Genomic DNA, 19,323 nt, shown 5'->3' with positions numbered 1-19,323 from the left:
GCAGCATAGAGACACGCGAGTGGTGCTGTATCTGTAATCTGAACATCTTTAAATCCAGGTTAAAAACATTTCTCTTTACATATGCTTATGATTGAGCTCTTTTACAGCACTTTACATGTCAATCTTTTTTATTTACACTGTATGTTCTTTTAATCATTTTTCTATTTTAGTCTGGCTTTTTGATTTCTTTCTATTTTTCTGTGCTGTTTTCTTTTTATTATTATTATTGGGTTTTCCTGTTTTTAATTCTATGTTTTAATGTTTCCAACTTTTACTGTTTGTTTTGTTTTTATGTAAAGCACATTGAGTTGCCCCTGTGTATGAAATGCGCTATATAAATAAAGCTGCCTTGCCTTGCCTTGCTAAAACAATAGTGTCTTTGTCTTGCATTTATAAGATTGGTACATGTAAATTTGGATTAAATAATCTAATGTAGAGGTGAGTTTGTACATGTGCAAAAATACATTAATAAGTTAACTAACAGATACCAACCCAATACACAGTGTGTCACAGTGTATGCTGCATGCATGTATTCGAATTTATATGGACAAGTGCTCGGACCAGAAAATTAACAACTGCATGTCATCACCCGCAAATGGTGCAGGCAGCTGTGGGCCAATCAGTGACAAGATAGAGCCTCTCTCACCACATCCAGATCAGACTAGTGCTGCAGCAGATATGGCCTTTCAAAGTTTTGACATTTGATTATATCATCCCCGAAAGGCAACTTAGTACAGCTTTAAAATGCAAGAACAACGCCAAAAAAAATCCATTGTCCTCTAAGTTTCTCCAGCATGAGACCAGTAGAGTTTATCCATTTACTCCTCAAATCCTACAGTCTCCCGGATTTCTCTTTCAGGCCAGCACCAGCATCCGCTTTGCAGTTAAAGCTGCAGTAAGAAACTTTGCATATCAGAGGCTACAAACGGCAGCAAGAGATAAACCGTGAAGAATGTGAACTTTAGTACCTAGAAATCATTAAATATTGCGTAGGACTTACACCTCCTCTGTCAGTTAGCCTTTGTACTGGATAGCCCACAGCTAAGTTTCCGCTGTGTGTGTGTAGGATGTGAACTCCGTGCATCTGAGACGTCATAACTCATCTTATCTGAGGGAATCTGTTTCCTGGTGGTATCTGATCATTCTGTTTAGATAAGGTTTGTCACACTGCAGCATTCTCAGATTTTAGCTATCCAACTGCCTCTCATGATTATGTTAGTCAATAGTAAAGCTCTTATTTGATAGCTTCTTTTAGTTTTTATTTATTTCACTGTTCTCTCAGATGGGGATCTAGATGTGACGATTCTTTTTTTTTTGTTTCCATGTGGTTTAGTCAAATTTAAAGGGGTTAAAATGTGAAAATAAATGCGTGAATACCTTGCACACATTCTCTTCTTGTGGGCCAAGTATAAAATGTCTGCTTTTAATCCATTTTAAGACAATATATTAGATGATTATGGCAAAAATGTCTAAGTGGTGTAACCATCAAACTTGAACCAAAAAAATTACACTTGCTTAAAACCCCTCAAATTCTCAAAAAAACACCACACCAACTAGTTTGGCATAATCTTACATAATCTCACTCTCTCATATTAAATACAGGTTAATGGAATACAATACTTCTAAATATTATATATATTTTGGAGAATCATGTCAAGTTAAGTCAGTACAATTACAGTATGGTGGGACGTTCTCTATTGCGGAACCTGTCGTATTTAGAGCAGTGGATCCCAAGATTTTTGAACATGAAGTAATGTCGACTTGTTCCCCATCATAGACAGTATATACTGTATGTGTATGGATTATGAGTCAACCATAAAAGTGATTATTCAAGTCTATTTTAGGGGCCTGGAGTGGTAAAAACCATCCAGTAATTCACAGAGCAACATTTTAAAAAAAACAAAAAAAAAAACAGAAAAATAAACATAATTTTGTGCAGTTTTAGTGTTTTATTTCTGCTTTTGTATCCAATCGATTGTCTCGTGACCCCTCGGATTTAGACTGATAGTGCTCTTTCATACATTTACTAACTGATGTGAAGTTAAGAGACTGTCTTTTTCAACTCAACTCCTGCCAGAATACATACTTTAAAATGATTAAATGGCTCGCTCAAAAATACCTGTGGATATTTGCCAAAACTGCTCTAATGTTGCTGTTGCTATTTAACTTTTATTCAACCAGGTTGGATCAAAAAAGAGAATAAAAAAAAAAATCCTTTAAAACATTTACATGAAGACAATCTGATGCATTTAAGAACAACACATCTTCATTACAAAGCAAGTAAAAGGCAGCTTTAACCCATCTTTGCACAATATCAGGAGAAGAAAAAAAGAGTTTGAGTGTTACGTCTATGCCAGCCTGCTGCACTGAATATCTCTCTGTGTGTGTGTGTGTGTGCGTGTGTGTGTGCGTGTGTACATCTGTGTCTATATTCCTGGCAATCCCCATGAAAATACCATGTGGCTACAGAACAGCCTATCACAAGAGGGAGACAGTTGCCGTGCTTCTGGATCCTGTGAGGGGAACTGTCCATTTCAGCACCACAACGAAGAAGAGGCAGCAGTAACCATGGAGCACCGCACTGTGAGAATAGGATGTCACCAATAAAAACATAAACAAACACACAAAAAGAAGAAGATTTTTACATAAGATTCAGAATATATTTAGAGATATAAGCAGAGAACTGAACAAATACAGAAATCATTCAGTCACGCATGCAGATTCATTGCAATCACAGGTAAAATGCAGTATATTTCCACCAATATGCAATGCTCACATCTACATTTGCATGCAATATTTGGGCTCCTTTATCTTTAAAATGAATTAATTTCACTGTATACTGTGTAGATATCTCTGTAACATGCCTCTAAATATAAATAACCTATGAATGAAGTATATTTCAGTGGTTGTGTGACAGTATCAGAATAATTGTCTTTTCTGTGAGGCGGTGAGGATATGAACAATATGACAGAGTCAAACATACAGAGCACGGATCACTGAGCTTTACAGCCTAACCCATCTATTTACGTTGAACCCATCCGAGCCCTTAACCGCTCAGTCAGGTGTTTTACACTCACACCGCTCACCCCTTTTATCATTTGTGTGTCATATCTTCCTCTCACCAGGAAATTAAAAATACACGTCAAGCGTCAGAAAAATAATAACCTCTCTGATGATAATAATGTTACACCTTATTGATCCCTGTCAGAAAATTGACTTTTTTTTCTTGCCTCATCTTCTATGACGAGGTCAGAGGTCGAAGGCCAGTTACAGAGCAGCACCCACGGGACTGGTGGGTGCGAGTGAATTGATGCCTTGCTCGAGGACACTTTAGAAGGGCAGAGAGAGAGAGCTGGCTGCCAAAGAGATTTTAACTTCCCCTTTTGAGCATCTTTGCTGCTTCATAAAATTGACTCATGATTGTTCACATTTTCTTAAAAAAGGAAGATTGGTGCAGACGTAAAATAGTAGACACGAAGTGAAATAAACCACACAGTCTAACCCTAGATTCCTTTTTGCAATTTAGGGCAACTGCACTGCAAAAAATATCTGACTTCACACAGCATTTGTTCCACTTTCAGGTCTTTTTTTCTCCCTCTCACAAGGCTGTTGCTGCAATTTAGGTCATTTACTCACTATTTTCTATTTGGAGAGTTTAGCAACCTTGGTGGAAGTTTGCATTCAACAGTTAAAAAAAATACAAATGGCCAGTGCTTTAAGTTGTAGACTCTTTATTTTGACCGTTTATAGTCTAAGACAAATAAGCAAATAAAGGATTTAATGTCTCAACACCAGGATATTCCTCAATGCACAGATAGGGATTTAACACTAGACTTTTACATTGGGAAATAAAATGATAATGCTTAATTTTACAGAAAGGTTTCCTGTCATTTTTTTCCTATTGGTGTGCTTTGTTACAGATTATTGAACTTGTATATATAGTTTCCTTGATAAAACTGCTCCGTTCAAGTCAAACTTCCATAAATTTAAAAAAAGAAAAGTTACAGTAATAAATCAAAATTGAAATGATAACAATAACTAAAAATACGTTTTAAACTGTTTTTAGTGTCTAGGGGCACCTTTAATTCATGACCTCAGTGTTTCTAAGATCCTATTAACATCCTGTTTTTTTCACATCCTGCCAGCTGGGGATGAGATTCTTCATTTCTTGCAGTTTTACTTGCTTAAAGTCTTTGTACCAACTTTATTTTAACAGCCATTAAAGCCTAAATCCTCCAAAACAAGTTGGATGAAACACGTGAAATGATTTCACCATGCAGTCACGTTCCCTCATGTGTCAAGAAAAATGAAACACTGACATTCAGCATTAGATGAACTGACTTGTTGAAAAGGACATTTTTTGCAGTGCGCTTGTTTTTGCTTAAAGTGCTGCTGCTGCTGCGCACGGAACATCTCTCTCTCTCTCTCTCTCTCTCTCTCTCTCTCTCTCTCTCTCTCTCTCTCTCTCTCTCTCTTCCTCGCTCTCTGGTTGTGTCGATTTTTTTCATCCTCTGCTTCTAACCATCATCCACCCCCTCCTCCTCCTCCTCCTCTCCTCTCTCCACTTCTATCTCAGCTCTGCGAAGAAGAAAAACGAGGAAACCAAGGATTGATGTGTTGCTCGGCTTGAAATTTTATATATATTTTTCTTCTTCTTCTTGGCGCACATAAACCCTCACGCCTGACAGCCTTGCACAAAAGAAAGAAAGAGAAAAAAACAATCATTGCTTTTGATGATTTCTGATTATTTTCATGTGATGACAGTGAACGGCTGTGTGTCTATGTGCGCTCGCTGTGCTCCGGTGGCCGTGATATAACCGTCTAGGATCGTTTGGATGCTGGAGGAAGAGGCTCTGACGCTCCGGGAAGCTTCGTCCATCCCTCCGCGTCCTCCTCATTCCCGCGACCGGCTGCATGACCGGTGATGCTCGGCCTCTCCGCCTGGATGCGCCCCTCTCTCCGCGGTGTGCCGTCGGTACCGCTGCCTTTATCATCCCCCTATAGCAGATTTCCACTGTCGCCGGAGAAAGGTCTAGGGACCACATATGGAAACTGGGGATCAGAATTTTAGGAAAAAGGAAAACTAAGCAGGCTGTCGTTTGATTTTCATAACTTAAATATATTTTCTCCTCCTCTTGGCTTGATTATTTTTATTTGGAGAGGGGGGTTGATCGTCCCTGGTTGGTTTATTTTCCTTCATCTCTTAAAGAATGGCTGGTTTTCATGGCAGTCATGGTACCGGCTGATTATTTGGCATTATTTACCATTCTGTCCTTGATTTTGGGGAAGCGCTTGATTCTGCTGGTTTGAATCTGTTCTTTTCATTCCTTTCAGCTCATCCAGTCCTTTTTATTTGAACATATTCTGGGCCCTGCCTGTCTTGTCTTTGCCTGTCCCATCACCCTCTTCCCACAGAATACATGTGATAGCCTTGATTCTTCAGAAATTCCTGAGATGAGCCTCCATAATTCACTGAGGCACTGGTTTACATCAAGGTAGTCAGATCTCATCCTGAATTGTGCCATCATCTGTTGGAGGTCTCTGCTTTTGCCTTTTCTTTTTTTTTTTTTTTGAGGCCATTTTAAAGAAATCAGGCCGCCAACTGTGTTAGTCTTAACCACCCTCCACCCCCACACCCCCATGTTTCTTCATCCCTTTTCAGTATGAATTAATTCACACTGCGTGCATGCGTGTGCTCGTCTGTGTACAGGTGTGTGCGAGTGAAAGTTTGGGTCTGTGAGCAAGTGTGTGTGTGTGTGTGTGTCTATGTGTGTGCACGAACTGGGGAATGATAGCATAATCTGTATGTGACGGCCTATATGGGAAAAAATCAAGCGCTACATGCACATCATTCCATACATCACCGTCGAAGCTGTGAGGATTGTAATACGTGTAATCGCTTTAGTCAGCTCAGAAAGCCAAAATCAGGCCTGAGACGACCACTGAGAAGCTGAGCAGAATCCTCCATCTTCTCATTATCTCTGGCTGTTTTCAGAGTTTGACGTTTAGAGGCCTTCCAACTCAACAAAGTAGGCCTAGATCCCAGACCAGGTCTCTTGTGGGATCTGTTAGAAGCCTCTGTTTTTAGGTCACACTTTTCCAGAGCAGGGCAATTTGATGCCACTTGAGGACTAAAATTTAGAAACCTTTGTAGCTGAGGGTTCTGTCGTCCTTGCCAAAGTCTGTTTGACCCTTCAATCGGGCCAAACAGCTACCAATCCACCCCCCAATCCAACCTCATCTTATTTTTCACCTGGTTTATTACCCCCGCCAAAAACCAACCATACGATTTCCCCCGAGCTCCCCTAATTCCCCCGCCCCCCCAGCGGCCCCCCGCTACCGTCGTCCTCCCGACGCCGCCCACCCCCCGTTTTCCGAGCTGGCGTGGCGACGCAAACTCACAAATATTTACTTCCTATACATCAAGAGGAAAGGGGGCCCCCCTTTCGTGGAATGCGGCAACATGGGTGTGTTTGACCGCGGAGTTCAGATGCTGCTGACCACGGTGGGGGCCTTCGCCGCCTTCAGTCTCATGACCATCGCCGTGGGGACAGACTACTGGCTGTATTCACGCGGCGTCTGCAAGATCAAGAGCACCAACGAGAACGAGACCAGCAAGAAGAACGAGGAGGTGATGACGCACTCGGGCCTCTGGAGGACCTGCTGCCTGGAAGGTGAGCCAAAGATGCACTGAAGAAGCCACATATATATACATACACAGATACACTGAGAACAGTCCGCTCACGCACACGGGCTGATCGATTCCTACGTGCCCACACACACACATACACACAGTCCTGCATTTGCACTCACATGCCTACACATGCCCACACTATTCTGTATGTGCTCTGCATCCATTTCCACACATGCAGACACTGTAACCTACACACAGCTCTGCTCCTCTCTATCTATCTATCTATCTATCTATCTATCTATCTATCTATCTATCTATCTATCTATCTATCTATCTATCTATCTATCTATCTATCTATCTATCTATCTATCTATCTATCTATCTATCTATCTATCTATCTATCACAGACTTTCTGCACCAAGTGTAGAGCAAGTCCTTGATTCCAAAATGGTTCTCCATTTACTTTAAAATTGCAGCATCTTCCACTTCTTTTCATTTAGTACAGTTGAAGATGATTTAACCTCTTGATATGTGGAAAGAGTGAGTGATGAATGCAGCTTCTTCCTAAGAAGTCATTTGGATGAAGCCTCCACCGAATGCCGTTTTTTATTTATTTTTTGGTTGCTTTCTTCTCCAGGATTTGGGTTATCTTTTTTTCTGTCATGCCCCTTTGAGCATGTTTGTCTTTTTAATTGTCCCAGCAGAGAGCAGCTTGGCTCTTTTAACAAACTGCCACACCGGACCCCTGTAGGACACACATGGTCCGGCCAGGTATAGCCGACAGCGGACTCATGTGACCGAAAGCCCTGCTCTAAGCTTGTTATTGTTGTTTTACACTATTCATCTCTCCTTATAACCATGTTGTGTAACTCAACATATTTAAACCTGAGACAGGCTGATAAACATCCAGATGTTTAGATCCAGTACAGTTCAGACCAATCATTGAGGACACACAAACAAACAGGATGGAGTTTGAGGATTGGGTTGGGAATTTCTTTCTTAGTCTATTTTGATTTATACTCATTTGTACTTTTAGAAGAGCTGTAAGCAACAGTAATCCTCCCACCTCTACATACTGGCCCTGCACCTTTAGCGAAACCACTGTAAGAAATGGGGGACAAATCCACAATCCTTTGTTCTATGCAAAAACACCTTTCAAAGTTAATGTCATGTTTTGGTAGAGTTAGCCAGTTGATGTGATTCTTTTTCAAAGTTACTGCCCTCCTGTGTTTTTTTGGACATATTCATTGCTGTTTATGGCCCAGGGATACTTATTGGGATACTGCTTTTCAACAACAAAGCTAACATACAACTATGGGTAGATAAACATAGTCTCAACAAACACAAACTGGGACATTTGGATGAAAAACACGGTCAGATAATACTGTAAGTCAAGCTGTCAAAGCATCAAATTATCTTCAACTTAACATTGGGATGCATTTAATTTTGAACAAGGATGGTGAATTCTCTCTCTCACTTCTGATAATGGACTCAAGTTAAGGACTGGACTCACAAAGGTCTGATTTGGAGAGCAGGAATTACTGAGACATAGAGTGCTGTCTTCATCTAAATCGGCAGTGAATAAAGAATCAAGATAAACCTCAAAGTATTGTTTAAGTGAACACACAATCTTTTCCTGTATATGTGACTCAGACAGCACCACATACAGTCAGGTCTATGGTCTTGGTTAAAACCGATTATCTTGCAATCTGATAACTCTATATATTCAGATTCAGGAGTTTCACATTCAAAATGTGTGAACCACTTTTCACTTCTTGAGGTAAAATCTGGACCGTTGCATCAATGTATTTGAAATGGTGACTGCAAATGAACATTGAACTGGTGTGAAGGTTTGCTGGACAGCTGGCATGGAAGAAAAGATAGTTGTAATGTGGCACTGACTGACTTGGCCTTATGTAACATCATTTATTCCAAGGTGTATAATATAAGAGTTGGGTGTTTGTTAGAGAGAGAAAACGAGGTGGTGTGTTGCTCTTTCTGCAAGATTACATGTTTTCAAATCATAGTGTGAATATGTTTGTGGTTAGAAATAAGAAAGTTATGTTTACGTTGAGAACTATCCCTGCTGTTCCTCACAAGTATAGCAATACGAGTAGACACACACACGCACACACACACACACACACCTGCCTCTACCATGAATGTGTGATCCATCTTAACCCCCGAATCACACAATACCCTGCTTGATATTCACCTGATTCACAGGATAAAACCATGTGCTGATGACATGAGATTCAGAGCATTTGTAGCACTTCAGTGATTGCCTTAAGAATAGCTGCTGTCTTGTCATTATAAATGCTGATTGATGAAAGAGAAGGATGGACAGAGAGAGCAGAGATGCAGACTGATCAAAATTTGACACACACCCCCACCCCCCCCCCCCCTGTCATGAGGTTAAATTGTGAAATGTGTGATTGCATTTGCCTATTTTGCTCATTTCTGTTAGTAATTGTACACCCTTTGCACTAATTGTGTGTTCATGTTATATGGAAGTTGCTGATGATCATTTAGGGATTTAAAAATACATAAAAATTAACATCCAAGTGTCAATTATGACTGCTGAGATAAGTATGACAATATGTAGAGGATGACACATGTTGCTGAGTCAAACATTCAATAGTTTGATTCATGTAATTATGAGCACTTATAGTTTATGTGTGTGATCATCAGCGCACTCGTGAGCTTGGCTACGATGCCGATGAAGTGACACAGCTCTGTCCTATTTTGACCCCACTTTGTCACTTTGGTTGAGCCGTACAGCCTGCATGAGGAGACACAGGACGATCCATCATTTCAATGTTACATTAACATGTATTGTAAGAGAAAATGTGATGAGCTAATCACCCTTAGTTCATCTGGATCCTTTGGCTACAGTGGCATGTACAGCAGTTATCTTCATCTGTTCAACATCAGCACTGCAGACTATTTTTTTTTTCTCCATGCAGAAGCCGAGCAGTGTAATGAAACAGTAATCTCTTTACACATACTAACTACTATTTCCCAGATGTGACATTAAAATGAGGAAGTTCAAGTGGAGCACATGGCATTTTAAATGTTTTATCTTAATTGGTAAGAACTGCTGTCATTTTACTGAGTCAGTTAACTCAATTTGTTTTCTTGTGCCAGTTCAGGATGTGAAATGTAGCTAATGTTTGTTTTTGGCGTTTTGGTACTTCACGGGTTAAACTATTCCTCCACGTGAGACTTTTCAGGTTCAGAGAGGTGATTTTTCTCAGATCACAGTACATCATGTGACTGCTGAAGCTGACACATTACAATAGGCAATTAGCCGTTTCCATTAAATGTATCTCAAAGCACATCAGTACTTCACTGCCCCAGAAAAAGAAGACCGTTTCTCATATTTCCAAAGTACTAAATCTTAGCCTCCTTCCTTTGCTCAACCTTTATTCTGCTAGCAATCTACTTTTTTTTTCACATAAGGCTTCCACCGTTGAACAGATTGGGTGTCTTCCCTTTTTCCAGCAAAATCTGCAGTACATGCTATTAATCATCATTATTTAAACAGGTTTGTTTATGCATATGCACCAGGTTTTTTTTAACCACATATAATTTCCTGGTTGATAGTATAGCTTCTTATCTTGGCTTGGTTCTTTTTTATGCGGGTTACGTCTAGTGTAAGGCTCTAGACTGAGACTAGGAGAATGAAAGTCATTATAGCTGGTTACATTTGTTTCCATCAGTTTTACAATTGATTTTACATTTTCACTGATGCCTCTCAAGCTTTTCCAAGGCCTTGCCCCTGGCTACGTCCCTAACCCTGTGACCCTTTATGGGGTGAAAAGGTCAGGTCTTGGGCTCTCAGGGTTGAGACATGAACACATTTATTCCTTTGTCTATTTTTGAGTTTGTTTTTCTTTGAAATAATAGAAAGAAAAGTGTTGAGATTTTCATTTCTGATAAGCTGTGTATGCTTTTACACAACAATCATGTCCAGCAATCTGCTAGCAGATAATAATCTCCAAATCAGTTTATCAAATCCAGCAATATCCAACATCTAACAATAAATAAAGTCTGATACACATTTGAATTATTTAGATATATGTATTCAATCAGGCAGATGAGTAGTCTACAGTGTAACATGTAAACCACATCTACCAGGTGTTGTACAAAAGCAAAAGCCTTTTCACTTCCTACAAGTAAGACGAGAGTTACAAATGTAAGTACGATATCCATGAATTATGGATGACCGCCTGAGACCTTGGGGGTAATAGTAATAGATAAGCAACAGGACAGTCGGCCTGGAGCGGGAAACACTATCAGCCGCTCTCTGTCACCTGCCAACACAACCAGTAATACAACAACAACAACAACAACAACAACAACAACACAATAGCAGACTTGAAACTAACATGTTAATGCTAATGTTAGCTTCCAAGGGTAATACGTCCCTATTGATTTTTGAACTATTAAAGCTTAGTACTTGCAAAATAAATGCTTAGAGTCTTGGGATGAACACCAGCTATGCATTTCTGGCATTGGTGTTGAGTTGCTAATGCTAATAGCTAATGTTAGCTGTATACATAACCTGCACAAAAAGGCAAGAAGATGAAAGAAGAGACTATTTCTGCACACACACGCTAACAGATGATTTTCCATGAGAAAAAAATAAACCCATAGAATCATGAACACACTTTTCTCAATGATAATCCAGTTTTATTTGCAATGACCTCAGTAGAAAACAATGAGTAACCGGCTTCACATCACAGGTTTTTTCAAGCTCTGTTGAAAATCGGTGAATTTTGTGCAGGAGCAGTGAAAGCTAGATGCGTGATGTTGTGTTATCACGTCAAAGACAACAAGGTCATGGGAATAAATTCACTCTTGCAAGTTTATAACTACTTAGTTGCTGATTTTCTGAGTTTTAAGGACAAAATGTGTTTATTTTAAAAACGGAAATCTTGGCACAGGTTGCAAAATTGTGTCAAATCACCAACACATTTGTAGATGTGAATGCAGCCACGCCAACTCACTCCATGTGATATGCTTATTTTCCTCGCTAAGTGGCTTTACTTTTCACACTCTAAGCTCGCTCGGTGTCCTTGGCACCGGAGATTTGAAATGGTTAAGAGCAGAGAGTAATCTGAGAGAGATCCAGCTCCCTCTGTGCGCTTTCGCCTTCAGAGCTACAGTTGCTTTATGGCTGCGTGGTGCAGAGAGAAAGAAGAGAGAGGAAGAGAGAAAATTGTGTTGAGAAAGAGAGAAAAGAGGGAGAAAAAAAAAGAACAAGAGAGAGAAAGAGCAGGCAGCCCTGGTTTGCTGTCACACCCCCTCAGGCATCCTGTGCTATCTTTAACACACAGGCCTACGTTCTATCTAACCTATCTTGCCCTGGCTTTTAACATAATACGTCACAGTGTATGCTTTTATTTTAATGCTCGGGACACGATGTACATGATTTGCAGATACCAGCGACTGACTGACTGTTTCAGTTTTTGTCATCAGTGTCATGATCATCATGTTAGCGTCGCAAAACATGAAAAGATCACACTTGAGTTCTGTTTTGCAGATTTGATTATGTTTCTGCTTCCATGTTCAGGCCTGTATAAATGTGAAAGTGTATGTGTGTGTGTCCGTGTTTGTGTGTGTGTGTGTGTGTGTGTGTGTGTGTGTGTGTGTGTGTGTGAGGTAGGCTGTCTCAGGATTGGAGTGCATTACGGTGATGACATTAATTATGCTAATAGCCATCAGCTCCGTTAGCTTTTCCGTGCTGATAGTCAACAGAGTCTCTCCACGCTGCCACTTTATCTAAAGCCCCAGCACTGTGATTCGCCGGGATAGGAAGTAACTAATTACATGGAATCAGATTACAAAAATAATCTGTTTACACAAAGGAGAAAAAAAAAATGCAGGCCACCTCTTTATCTAAAGCTCCAGTAAGTGCTTCATTGGATGGGGAGCACAAATGATTTGTAATCTGATTACCCAAGTAATCTGGTTAAGTAAAACAATCTTTCATATCAAACATCATATTGTAAGACGGGACGAGGACAAGCACATGACATGTAATCTGACTGCAGCAAACACACATTTCTGTTTTAATAAGGCTTGATTAAGTCATATGATGGGATGGAAAGTGATGATTACAAGCAGTTTTCTTAAAAGAGACTGACAGTTACAAAACATCACCAGCATTTCGTGCTGTGCAAGTGATCAATTAGTGACAGGTCTGCCAATTCTGCTCAAATCACACACTGTGCTTGTGGAACTGAATATTTAAGAGTACATGAATTTCCTTTCACATTTGTGCTGTTCTGGTAGTGTCGGCCTCAGAGTAGGATAATGATGATATGCTTGATAACCTCGTAGAAGTTCTGACAGCAGTTTTATGTATGTTTTTGATTGTTGGATTATTAGTTATTTATGCTAAAATAACGAATATATTTAGGATAATGCTTTCCACATGTGCTAAACTGTAAATCTGTAATATTTTGTATATTGGGTGCATGATATTAGAGCTGTAAGGCTGTTTAGTGCACATGTGTAATGCAGTATTTTCAGTATGGAATGACTGAATATACAGATTATAACATTAATTTGTAATGGACCACGGTTTAAAATGTAATTAAGATGCATCTCTTCTGATATTGTAATCTACAGCTTCATATAAACTCTCCTTCAACATTTTCTTCCAGTCTTACAAGGTTTAAGTCACAAGAAGGATGGATTTCTTTAAGCATAATGTGAGTCAAAAGTAAGGAATAACCAGCAGTAAAAGTGTTTTTTAGATCTTGGATTTAATAAAATGGCTACTATGAATCATATTAACAAAATGGTCATGGGTCGGCCCTAAAGAAGCAGTTTTATACTTTGGGAAACATGCCAAGATTTAGATGAGAAGACTCTTTCCTCTCACATCTTTGAGAGAGTGTTAGTTTAGCTTAGCACAAAGACTGGAAGCCTGGCTCTGTGTAAATTTAGGAAAACTGCACCTCAAAGCTCACAATTAAACACATTGCATACAACCAGTGTTTACTGTTAACAAAGTGAAAGTAAAAGTTTAGTATTTGATGTGAAAATAATGTAATGATCAATTGGCAAAGACTCGTTTCCAGTGCACATGATGGAAATACACATGAATGAACATCTGGAGGCGAACCTCTGTTAAAGTCACATTTTGGCCGATCCAGAGTATCTAACAATGACATCACATTTCTGACATGACAAGTAACCAATTTTTTTAAGTAGAGCAGTGATATAACAAAAGCACGGCTGCATAATAAAATTGCAAAAACATGTAACGCGCTATATTTATGATGCATGATGGAGGAGTGCTGGGTAAGGAAACAAGAGCCATTGTTCTGCCTCTGCACTGAGGCTGGCGAACAGTCAGCATCCAGCCGCGCTCTGTGGGCGTGCTGTTGTTGATACTGTAATAGAAGTGACTGACAGGTCACAGCAATTGTCAAACCTCAGCCGTCAATGTGTTGCAAACGCCCAACTCATGGAGACTCCTTTTTAACAAAGACACAAAAACCTATTCGAAATTATTTTTAGAGTCATAACTTATTTAATGGGCAATTCCAGTTTATTTTTGTTAGGTATCTCAGAAGCCAGCAGTATTTTTAACAGAATCGCCACTACTGGTTTTTATAATACAGGTGTATATTACCTCATAAAAGTCATGGTTTTTAAAGCTGTTTTCCTCACATGACAACTCAAGACCTTATAATTCAGTAATAACAGTATTATAGTCATATAATCAATCATTTTACCAGAGATGAATGTAAATCTCTCTCTCTCTCTCTCTCTCTCTCTCTCTCTCTCTCTCTCTCTCTCTCTCTCTCTCTCTCTCGCTTTCTCTCTCTCTCTCTCTCTCTCTCTCTCTCTCTCTCTCTCTCTCTCTCTCTCTCTCTCTCTCAGCTTTGAGTTTCATTTCTGCCTCCAGAAAATCCATTAACATTATTATTATGATGCAGAACATGTGTGGTTCAACATGGTGGGTTGTTTATTCAGTTTTTGTTTTTAAGAGTGGGGCCAGTTGGAGCTTCTGACTTTTCAAAGGCATCAATGGCAACAAAAATATAATTAAATGAAATTAAACAGGATCAAATTTAATGTAATAGCAAAGTAAAGAAAACTACGATGTCTCCCACTTCACTGTAAATCCCATTCTCAGTTTATGTGCAACGGATGCTTCAAGTTGCCACACACTTGTGAAAGTTACATACTGGAGCACAGTAGACTCCAAACTAGTAATGATGTCACAAATCATGCTTGGATGATCAGTGAAAAGAGAACATTTCCACTTTCAGCAGATGGATGTGAAAAAAGCTTCCAGTGTCAAACTCTGTAAAGTGAAGCACAAACATCCAAGGAAAGTCACAAAAAATTATCATTTCATATGTATTTCTTGTATATCTACAAATTCTTTTAATCATTGCTCCATCTAACGAATGGACAGTGATTTACGGAATACAGCTCAGTGAGCGCCTGGTGTACTTGCTGCTTTGCTGGCTCATCTTTTCCATTAACCTCTGCGTTGTATTGTCAATACTAATGTCGTACATGAACCCCTTTGCACACACAATAAATAATCATACAAACTAATCTTATTCCACTCTGTCCGAGAGTATTGTGTATACAGTTTCATCTGTATCCGCTTGTTCCAGCTCTTCTTTGAAGCTACATGACATTTGTGGATTTTCACTAGACTTTAACAGAAAAGTTATGTTGGTTTGAACAAAGTTTTGTTGCAAAGCATGAGCTAGTAATGACTGACACACTGGTAGGTCAGTTGGTGTTAATGTATTTTAGCTTACATGAAATTAAACATAGAAAAAGTTCATCGTTCATCTCTTTTTTTTCTCATCTTTTTATAACACTAACGTGCATGATCAATCTATCTGTACACTCATGTTTAAAGAGGCCTTTGCTTGAAGGAAACTGCACCCACATACACAGTTTCAACCTCAGCCTCTCGATATCCATGCAGCCATCACACGTCCCCCTCGGTCCCCCGCACTCCATCCAGCGACTATCGAGTCTGCTCCAGTTGGATTCACTCAGTGTGCCTGTCATCCTGGATGGATGGCCCCGTGTCGGTGGTCCAGCTGCGGAGGCTGGCTCCAAAGATCCAGCCTGTCGCGGACTTCCATGATGGATCTTGCCCCGGGACGGTCGCTCGTTCCGAGGCACAGACCGGAGCTGCCCCGGGGGCCCCAGCATTGACAGGTGGAGCTCAGCAGGCTCTAAATGCTGCTATTAATCTCCATCACGGCGGGTTTGAGAGCGAGCGAGGTGTGTGTGACAGGAGATATGTTTCTGGGAATGAGTTGTGAGTGTCTGATGTGTGTACGCTCTGTGTGCGTATGTGGTTGTACCAGCGTTCAATTTTTGTTTTCATCACACTCAAAATGATTTTGCGACTGAAGACATCTGAACCCTTTGAACCTTTGAGAAGCAGCGGTGACCTGGATTGACAAAACAAAGGGTAGTGTGAAAGAAAGAAGAAAAACACCTTTAGGCTCATGACACCTTTGTACTGTTAAAACTCAGAGTCGACCATTTATGAAATAATACACAATTTGTTGATGTAAGCAAGTGCAAATTTTTGGAAATGTGTGATTTGCTCCTGACAGCTGTGACAGAACTTGATGTATGATTTATGAAGTGTAAAGGTGTTGTTTTTTAACTATATTCAGTGTTATTCAAGCCTTTGATGACAGAGAGGAGTGATCTATGGATTATACAAACTGTGATGGTGTGCAACGTGTGCATGTGTGTGTCAACAAGCTTGAATGAATCATATTATGGGGGTAAAAGCCTGCTCAGACAATGCAATGTGAAAAATAGACAGATAAAAGTTACAAAAGCTACAAAGTTAACTATTGATTTTATGACTGAGCTTGATGTTTTCAACTTGTGTAAAAGTCAGACAAGCCTTTTGAAATTATTTATGTAACATGGAGGTTTGCTTGGAAGCTTTATTTGTGGCTCATCCTGCTTTGCCTCTGCTTGTTTGCATACAGTGTGTGTGTGCGTGTGTGTGTGTGTACTTGTGTTAATAACATAAACAGACTCACTAAGACTTTTGGTTGAGGTTAGAATTACACTAAATTTAAAGTAAGTAAGATTCATATCGGGAAATGAATGAAATCCAATATATTGTATTCAAAAGTGTGTGATCCTATGTGTGTGTGTGTAGTCTGAGAATCATCTGTTAGTCTATATTTGCCACCATGCACATAATTGTTCATAGTCTTGAATGCTTGTGCCTGTGTGTGTAAACAGAAGTGGGAATAATATGTTATAAAAGAATTGTACTGCCAAGTGCAACCGTATCTCCTAGAAATAACTTACTTACTTACTAATTACTTTGTACTTAGAAATGAGTACTTAATCACAACAGGAAATGCATTTTGCTGGAAATGTAAAGCAACTGTAATTATGTTTTCTCTCAACATAATGAGAAAATCTTAATTTACGCATTTGGCAAGTTGCTAAAATGTTGACACTGAACGTACAGTATCAGTGAAATGCTCAAACGAGGTTCCTAGTTCAATATGTACCAGTTGTTACTACAGCAATATTACACTTTTTATGGTTATGTGCAAGCACTGACGATATGTTTATGAATATTTAAGTTAAAAGATGATCTTTTACTAACTTTAACCAAAGTGATTTTGTTTCTTAAACCTAATCACTTGCAGGAGTCGGGATATGAATCCAGGTCTTTGTCGCCTAAGTCTTAAACATGACAGTGAAAACAGCGGTATATTGTTAGGTAGCTTGTTTTGTCCTGTGTATATGTATTTACCTAAATGTTAAATGGCCTCAGTCTACACAAATAACCATTACCAAAAATTCCAATTAATGAAGCCATCATCATTTTTTAATAACAGAACCTCTGCAACCCTCCTTTCAAATCAAAGAAAAGTACATTACTTGAACAAAGAGCCTTTAACAACTTCTAAAGGAACTGTGCACCGATGTCACACCCACACAAATAATTTAGCTTATTCTGGCTGGTTAGACTCTTCTCATGTTCGACTGACATCCCGCTGACTTTCTTGTTAGCTTTGTTGCACCTGTGGGGAGAAATTGCACTTTAATCATTCCAATTAGTTTGAGGAATTTGATTTGTGACATTACAGCTTTATTTTTTTATTTTTATTTTTTTTGTTACCTCAAATATGTTCAGAAATCCATTTTGGTGGTGAATTTGTTACACAGAGATTTTAACAGACTTTCCCTTCATAGAAATATTTCTCCTTTAACATATTCAATGTAACTGGACATTTTCCTTAATATTTATCATGTTTAACAAACTCAAGACTCATTTCAGCAACTTTAAGGGTTTGTATCTATTCAGTATTTGAGCAGTAGTTTCCATTTAATTTACATAGTTTGGAAGCCAAGTTATTATATTATGAATGTATCATGACTGGTAGCAGTAGAAAAAATATCTGACTTGTATTCTTCTTTTAACACTTAGCTTAGTGCTTCTTTAACCCTAATCCTCTAGTCAAGGAAGGAAGGGAGGAAGAAGGAAAGAAGGCAGGGAGGGAGGAAGAAGGAAGGAAAGGAGGGAAGGAGGGGGGGGGGAAGAAGGAAGGAAAGGAGGGAAGAAGAAGGAAGGAAAGGAGGGAGGAAGGAAAAAGGAAAGGAGTGAGGGAGGAAGGAAGAAGGAAGAAGGAAGGAAAGAAGGACAGAGGAAAGAAGGAAGGGAGGAAGGTAGGGGGAGAAAAGAAAGAAAAGGAGGGAGGAAGGAAAGGAATGAAGGAAAGAAAGAGAGGACAGAAGGAAGGAAGAAAGGGGGATGGAGGAAGGAGAGAAGGAAGGGAGGAAAGAAAGGAAGGAAAGAAAGAGAGAAGTAGGGAGGGAGGAAGGAAGGAAGGAACAGTCAAAACAGACAGGGTCAATTTGACCCGGGAGGACGACACAAAGGTTAAAGTGAATTTATCTTAGAACTTTATATCTAACAAATACATTTCTTTATTTGGATTGCAACCTTTTTGGGGTTAATTTGTATTTTCTATTGACTGGCAGACACATTTGATTATATTTTGAGCCATGACTGTAATGAAAACATGCAATGAACATGAGCATGCATTCTAACATGTGTTAGCTGGTTTGTTTTTACAGCATACACGTCACATTTATTATCTTCTATCACTCATTGGTGGTTAAATCCCCAGCGACCCTCTCCTCATTAACTAATTAATGCAGTCATTCCACCTTCTATTTGCGGCAGCTCTCCTCGTCCTCTTTCGTGGCAGTGGCGGGTATCTATGGCCACATGACGCTGCGTAACTATGGCGATGCAGCACTCTGTTGGCAGCACAAGGCCGCCTGTCAAACAGGCATCACGGCCTCTCAATCAAAGAGACTGTTTACAAGCGCTCACACACCACCTGGGACTGACACACACTCCGCTCCGAACCATGGGAGGGACATCAATCACACACACACAATCACACACACACACACACACGAGTATACAGACACGCAGGAACATGTACACACATTGATACAGGTGTAGTAGAGACACAAGGACATAGCACCTTAACACACAGCTGGCGTGTACAGCATGTTTAATATCGGAGGATGTCGTATATAAAGCAGTAAAGACATGTCTTTACATTATGATTTACACATTTTACTATTCCTCCCATGATTATCATTGTATCATGATGCAGATCTAGAAA

The 19,323-nt window shown here is 39.6% G+C and overlaps 1 pseudogene; it reads left to right on the top strand.

Moving 5' to 3' along the window:
* Positions 1-6,463: 6,463 nt before the first annotated feature.
* Positions 6,464-19,323, top strand: part of LOC133996871 (voltage-dependent calcium channel gamma-2 subunit-like) — a 70,018-nt pseudogene continuing 57,158 nt past the window's right edge.

This window comes from Scomber scombrus, chromosome 2 (genome assembly GCF_963691925.1).
Source record: "Scomber scombrus chromosome 2, fScoSco1.1, whole genome shotgun sequence".
NCBI lineage: Eukaryota > Metazoa > Chordata > Actinopteri > Scombriformes > Scombridae > Scomber > Scomber scombrus.
The sequence above is the reverse complement of the archived record's forward strand: the minus strand, read 5'-3'. Positions and strand labels throughout refer to the sequence as shown.